At 45.5% G+C, this 7,081-nt stretch overlaps 1 protein-coding gene across 1 annotated transcript in view; it reads left to right on the top strand.

The window, feature by feature from the left end:
* Positions 1-3,841: 3,841 nt before the first annotated feature.
* The window catches only part of Ext2 (exostosin glycosyltransferase 2), a 162,149-nt gene continuing 158,909 nt past the window's right edge, over positions 3,842-7,081 (top strand). Inside the window, exon 1 of the mRNA XM_008855042.3 lies at positions 3,842-4,037. The gene's annotated coding sequence lies outside the window, so the exon portion shown is untranslated. The remainder of the gene's footprint in view (positions 4,038-7,081) is intronic.

Here is a 7,081-nt window from a genome sequence, read left to right as displayed (position 1 = left end):
ATAAAAATGGCCTAGTCTTTTATATAACTTAGACACATCCCCTTGTATATTTTATTCATTTTTAAGAGTCTCATTATGCAGAACTGGTTGGATTGGTAACCCACTATGTAGCCCAGGCTTCCTCAAACTCAAGACAATCCTCCTGCCTCAGCCTCCCTAGTACAGGGATTACAGACATGAACCTCCTCTATTAGTTACTTCTCTTTTGCTGTGATAAAGCATCATGAGCAAAGCAACTTAGAGGAGGAAGAATTTATTGGGCTTACAGTTTTAGAGGGATAAGAGCACATGTGGGACACTGTAGGAGGCAGTGGAGCAGAAAACCAAGCACTCATATCTTCAAGCAGGCACTGGAAGTGGAGAGAGAGATACTGGAAATGGGCAAGGCTATGATCTCTCAAAGCCTGCCCCCAGTGGCATGCTTCCTCCAGCAAGGCCACACCCCTGAAAGGTTCCAGGACCTTCCCCAAACAGCGGCACCAACTGACCAAGTGTTCAAATTCCTGACTGTCACCCTGAATGGGTGACATTTCTCCTTCAAACCACCACACCACCTTACCTGGCTCCCCTGTATACTTAAATCATCTCTAGATTACATATGATACAACTACAATGAAAATATATAAGCAGCTATAGGTATAATAACTGTAAACTGTAGTGTTTACAGAACACTTAGGGAATTATTATTAATAGTCATGTTCAGGAGGTTCATCTGTCCCCATAACTTCTAATAGCACAGCTTCTAAACTTACTTCTGATCACGTACATGGTTTATGCCTCTGGAAGTGTAACTGCAGTGTGTAAGCGCACTGGGCCATAAGATGCTTGTTTATCCTGATTGCTGCTGCTTTCGCCCAGGCCTTGCTTGGGATTTTTTTTTTTTCTCCATCTCTCTACTTGTCAAAATCCTAAATATCCTCAAGGATGAAAGTTTTTTTTTTTTTTTTTTTTTTTTTTTTTTTTTTTGAGACAGGATCTCACTCTGTAGCCTAGGTGGTCTGCAAGCTCTCCTGCCTCAGCCTCCCTGAGATTACAGAAGTGGGCCACCCATCTGGTTTGTGATATCAGCTCTCAGTTGGAGTCAACTTAGAGCTTTCTAACTACATGTGACCTCTTTCCTTCTTAAACCTATAGCATCATGTTTGTATACTCTGTCGCTTTTCGCCCAATGCTTTAAAATTTTTATTTTATTTTCTGTGTATGAGTGTTATGACTGTATGTGTGTAAGTGCACCAGTGTTGTGCGGTGCCCCCAGAGGACAGAAAAGGGCATTGGATCCCCTGGAACTGGAGTTATGGATGATTGCCAATCTCCATGTGAGTGCTGGGAACTGAACCCAGGTCCTCTGCAAGAACAGCCAGTGCTCCTAACTGCTGAGCCATCTCTACAGCCCTCACCCTCTGCTTTTTGTAATCTCATTGTGAATTTTTCTTATTTCTAGTAAGCTCCTCTCTGCCCCTGCCATCTTTTATTAATTCAACAAACACTGAGTGCTTGCTGTGTACCAGGTGTTATGTAAGCTTAAGGTTCTAAAATGTGAATAAGATACACAAGGTTCAGCGCTGGAGAGATGGCTCAGTGGTTAAGAGCACTGACTGCTCTTGCAGAGGACCGGATTTGATTCCCAGCATCCACATGGCAGCTATGAACCATCCTTAACTCTAGTTCCAAGGGAATCCGACCCCCTCTTATGACCTCCGTGGCATTGCACGACAGGGGTGCACTCACATACATGCAGTCAATACACTCATACACATAAAATAAAAATAATAAAATATATTAAAAAAATACACAAGGTGCCCCAAAGTCCATGCCTGACCCAACTCATCAACACAGTAAGTTCTTATTTACTACTAGAATAACTGAACAACTAAAAAATTTACACATAAATACAAAGAAGAAAAAAAGACATGACATAGAAAGAAGTCACAATCTCCCAGCCCAAGTGATTACTGTTGACCTACTTTTAAAAGGCAAAAGCAGTATTCTTGGGCTACTAGGAGGTACTGTTGGTGATCGTCACTGCTGTCCACTCATCCAGGTCTCAAACAGGTGTGTGCATGCTAAATTGCATATCATGTTCAGAGTGTATCTGTGGTTTTGGAGAAAAGAGCCACACTCTGTTGGATTCAAGGAAGAAGAATATAGGCCCCCAATCCCTAGAATGCTCTTGTCCAAATCTCCTTAGATCAGTGACAAGGAGGTGTTAACTCAAAAGTATTCCTAGAATCACTGAAGCTGAGAGTAGCAAGCCTTCATAGGTCTTCAGACTGGGAATCAGCTCCTTGAATAGTTAAGCTGTAATAACAACTTCCACCAGGTGGTGCTAAAGTATAGCCGAGACCAAAATGTATTCCTATCCTGCATCCTGACCCAGAACTAGCAGCCATTGGTTAACCTCTCAATAACAACAATCTGCTTTTTAGTATTTTAGAACTTACTGCCTTTTGGCAAATGTTACTGTGCACGTATAAGACCAAGCCCTGAAAACAGCACAGAAAGAAACACACTGGAAAGACCTCCATTTCTGCCCCCACAATTACTTCTTAAACTATTATAGTTGCTTCTTAGATTTTTTTTTCAGAGAAAAGTATTATACCTGAATGTAAGCATTTCCATATACAGAATTTGAAAATAATTACCTCTAAGCTGGGCGTGGTGGTGCACGCTTTTAGTCCCAGCCCTAGGAGGCAGAGGCAGGTGGATCTCTGTGAGTTCAAGTTCAGCCTGGTCTACGAAGTGAATTCCTGTCTTAAAAAGAACAACGACAAAAATAATTACCTCTTTCTATTTTTCTGTGTGTGTGTGTGTGTGTGTGTGTGTGAGAGAGAGAGAGAGAGAGAGAGAGAGAGAGAGAGCAAGAGAGAGCTAGCATTTCATGTGTTTGTAGCAATCAGAGGACAACTTGCAGGAGTTGGTTCTCTTTCTGTTATGTGGGATCCAGGGATCAAACTAAGGTTGTCAGTCTTGTGTGGCAAGTGCTTTATCCACTGAGCCATATCACTGACCCAACATTTAATTTTTCTTGTTGCATTTTTTATTTGTTTATGTGTAAGTGTATGAGTGTTGTGGAACATGTGTGGTGCATGTGGAAGTCAGGGGACAACTCATGGGAACTGGTTCTCTCCATTGTATGGGTCCTGGGGATCAAACTCAGGTTGTCAGACTTAGTGGCAAGTGCCTTTATTCTCTATTTTCTTTTTGTTTTTGTGTAAACATATTTTACCTGAAAGTGACCATGCTTGCCCATTATTAAGGACTATGGTTTCTTATTTACATGTCTTGGAGGTATTTCCGTACCCACATATGTGTGCTTCCTCCCATTCTTCCATTCTATGTCCCATAGTTTATTTTGGTTGCTCTTTGTATCTTGTTAGACACAGTGTCATAAATATTTAATATACATTGAGACTTTCCATTGGGTAGACTCTACATAGAGGGTTTGTTGGAACTACGGTCCAGGGCATCTTTACACATTGATGGGTAGGTGTCAAAATGCCCTTTGTGACTGTTGCATCTCTCTTTCTGGGGAGAGGACAGGTCGGAGTTCTCACTACGTGCAGGATGGCCACGAACTCGTGGATGATTCTCCTGCCTCCTGAGCCGCCACCCCCTGCAGAAATGCTTGCATTTTTTCCAGTTTTATAAGCAATGCTTGCATTTTTTAATTTTTATTTTTTATTTTATAGCTTTGTAAAGGGAGCTTGGCGTCTCCTTTGGGTTTGCCACCCGTGCATGCTGAAGGAGGCTCTGCATCTCTGGTCGCACCCTTGCTCTAAGCAGGGCGGCCCGCGGTGCTCTGACTCCTCCTGTCCACTAGAGGGCGCGGCGAGACCGCTGCGCAGGCGCAGTGTGCGCAGTGTCAGCCGTCCAGTGCTAGTGGCTGGCGCGGAGTTTCTGGCTGGCTCTTGCCGACCCGGTGCGGGTGGTGGCGGCGGCGACTTCCCGTCTCCGTGCCATCCGACCTGGGAGTCCGTGGACCGCGGCATGAGGCGGTGACCGAGCGCGGGGCCGAGCGGGAGGCGGCCGTGGCCGAGGTGAGCTAGGCGCGCGGGCCGGGCGGGCGGGCCTGGGATCAGGCCTTGGGGAGCCACGGGGCTGCAGGAGCGCCGCGCTGCGTCCCCACCTGTCCGCTCTCCCCGGCACGCCCAGCCCTGCGGACCCGGCTGCCTGCGGACCTGGCTACCTGCGGCCACCCCGCCCTACGGCCCGAGGCCTGGGGAGGCCGTCCCAGGGACGGTGGTTCCTTGTGCAGGTCCTGCGTGGGACGCCGTGGGGAGACTGGCCCTGAGCGTGGCTCTGCGTGGTGGGCACCAGACCGGATGTAGTATCCAGTTCTCACAAATAGCTTGCTGTAACTTAAGAGGAAGGGTCAGTGTGGAAGGACCCTTCTTTTATTTGTCAGAGAACTTAATTTTCTTGAAATGAAAGTGGAACGTGACCATTTTAGGTCTTCCTATAGTCCCAGCTGGCCTGGAACTCACTATGTAAACCAGGCTGGCCTCGAACTCACAAAGATCCGCCTGCCTCTGCCTCCTGAGTGCCGGGATTAAAGGTGTGGGGCACCTCACCCGGCTACCATTTTAATTCTTAAATGCCAACAAAGAATCCTCAGCACTTGAACTGAACTTTGTGCGTTCCAGAGCCCAGAGACGGTGATACAATATGAGCGTAATAAAATATGTGATTGAGTTGCCATCGCCCTCACTTTGCCCTGACTTAAGTCTCCTGGTTGCATGTGCCTGGGTGTACCGATAGTGATCTGGGAAGCCAGGCTGCTGGGCCCTGAACCGCAGGTGCTTAGCATTGCCCTGCCTTTCTGTGTGTGAGGGTCAGACATTTGTCCTACAGTCCTGTCATGAAGATGAGTAAGATTGAATCAATTCACACTTCCAAAATGCTTTGAACAGACCCTAGCAGGATGTAGGTGTTCAGTAAAGCTTAGTTATTTAATAATACCGTTGTATCAGTTGTAGTATAATTGCTGTAATTCATCAGCATTTAAAATATTGGGGATCTTTTTTTTTTTTTAGAAGTAGTTAGCTGTAATGTAACTTTAATTACAATCGTGACAGTTAAGGCAGTGAACTGTGAGTTTTTCAGCTTTCTTGCCTGTTACTTTGTTTTCAGGAAGCATTAATACCGTGTAGCGGGAGCCTTCTGAGTTCAGTAGGAAAGGCCTCTCTAAAAAGGTTCAAAAGACAAGAAATTGTGTCTTGGAACTTTGGGCTAAGTGGATTGGGCAGAACCTGGAGAAAGGAAGAGAGACGTTTCAGGCCAGCATTAGGAGTAAGTAATTCCAGGAACCAACAATGCATCTCATGCTGACAGTGGGTTGGGGTCAGAGAGGTTTCTAGTGACTCAGTGCTCCACAGCCGACCAGATGTTCTGCAGAGATAAATTTGATGGGTTTTTAAGGAGGATAAAGTTTGTAGGGCTCTATGATGAGATTCGTGCTTTGATTCAGGTCATGATATGAGGTGGAACAGTCAGGTCCAGGTCTAGGTGTCCTCATTACAGGTTTATGAGCGGCGGTGGGGTAGTGGGGCAGTTGGGAGGTGGGGAGTGGGAAAGTGTACTCAAGATGTAGCTCAGTTGGTAGAATGCTTGCCTAGGATTCGTAAGGCCCTGGGTTGGATCTGCCTCATTTAGATCCTGACCAGCCTGGCCTATATGAGACTTTAAAAAAACCAAACAAACAAAAAAGCAAAACCAATAAAGTGGAGGTGGGGGTATGTAGGCCAGTGGTGCTCATGGTGTGGTTATGCATGTTGGGAGTGGGAAGAGGAGAGGTACAGAAAACAGAGTCTATGGAAGTAGCCAGCCATTGTTTCTCTTTTGGAAATTCTTTCCCGTTCAGGATGGGCGGTACTCAGAAGTTTTCACCTTACAACTTAAACGATGTGGGTACCAAATGGTGTGCCCCAGTGGAACTGGGAGGGAAAGAGGCTTTCATTCATGCATTCATTCCACTGAATTCATTCCAACATTTATGTCGCTATTAAATAAGTTCTAGACTTCATATTAGAACCTGAGAATACTGAGCAAGACTGCAAGAAAATCATAGCTAAGGGTTGGAAAGATGGCTCAGCAGTTAAGAGCACTGGCTGTTCTTCCAGAGGACCTGGGCTCGATTCCTAGCACCCACATGACAGCTAACAACTGTCTGTAGCTCCAGTTCCAGGGGATCCAACGCCTTCTTCTGACCTCTGTGGGCATTGCATGGCCTGGGTTCAGTTACGTACATGCAGGCAATATACTCATACACATAAAAATAAAAAGAAATAAAAAAGAAAAAGTCCTCTGCAAGAGCAGCCAGTGTTCTTAACTACTGAGCCATCTCTCCAGCCCCTTGCAGATAGTTATTACTGTGACAAGTGCTTTAACGTAGTGTGCACATGAGGTGTGTGTTCACAGAGAAGGCCTCTTGCTCTGGAAACACTGTTTAGTAAAGAGGTTTCCCCCACTCTCATTTCTTACCCTTCTCTCGTTTTATTTTATTGTCTCTTATTTTCCTTTTGTATGTATAGCCTTTAAAAAATTCTTTATTGAAATTTTTACAATTTTTATGCAACATAATTTGATGGTATTTAGATTCCCTTCCTCACCTATACCTCCCCCAATGCCCCCCATCCAATTCAGTATGCCCCACTATATGTACAATATGGCCTACGGAGTCCATATTGATTTGTGTCTCCGCCCCCATGTCCCTCAGCATGGGTCCATCCACTGGAGCCTGGTCAACCTACCAAGCATCCCATCCTTGTAGGAGACTGTCTCTCTTCTTCCCAGTAGCCATCAGTTGCCAAAAGTTGCTTAGGTTGGATCCTGGGATTTCTTACCCACTTCCCCATGTCTATGCTGAGATTTTGTCTGGTTTGAGTTTGCATGGGACTTGTGCATGCTGTCACCAATGCTGTGAGTTCATATGTATAACTAACCAGATGTCTAGAAAACCTGTTTCCTTTTGGTCAGTCACCACCTCTGGCTCTTACAATCTTTCCTCCCACCCTTCTTCAACAGTGGTTCCTGAGCCTTGGGAGGCAGAGGTTTGAAATAGCTGTCCTATTCAGGGATGAGC

Source organism: Nannospalax galili, unplaced genomic scaffold (assembly GCF_000622305.1).
Source record: "Nannospalax galili isolate Female #2095 unplaced genomic scaffold, S.galili_v1.0 scaffold1287, whole genome shotgun sequence".
Classification (NCBI taxonomy): Eukaryota; Metazoa; Chordata; class Mammalia; order Rodentia; family Spalacidae; genus Nannospalax; species Nannospalax galili.
Note: the sequence above shows the minus strand (reverse complement) of the source record. Positions and strands in the feature narration are given on the sequence as shown.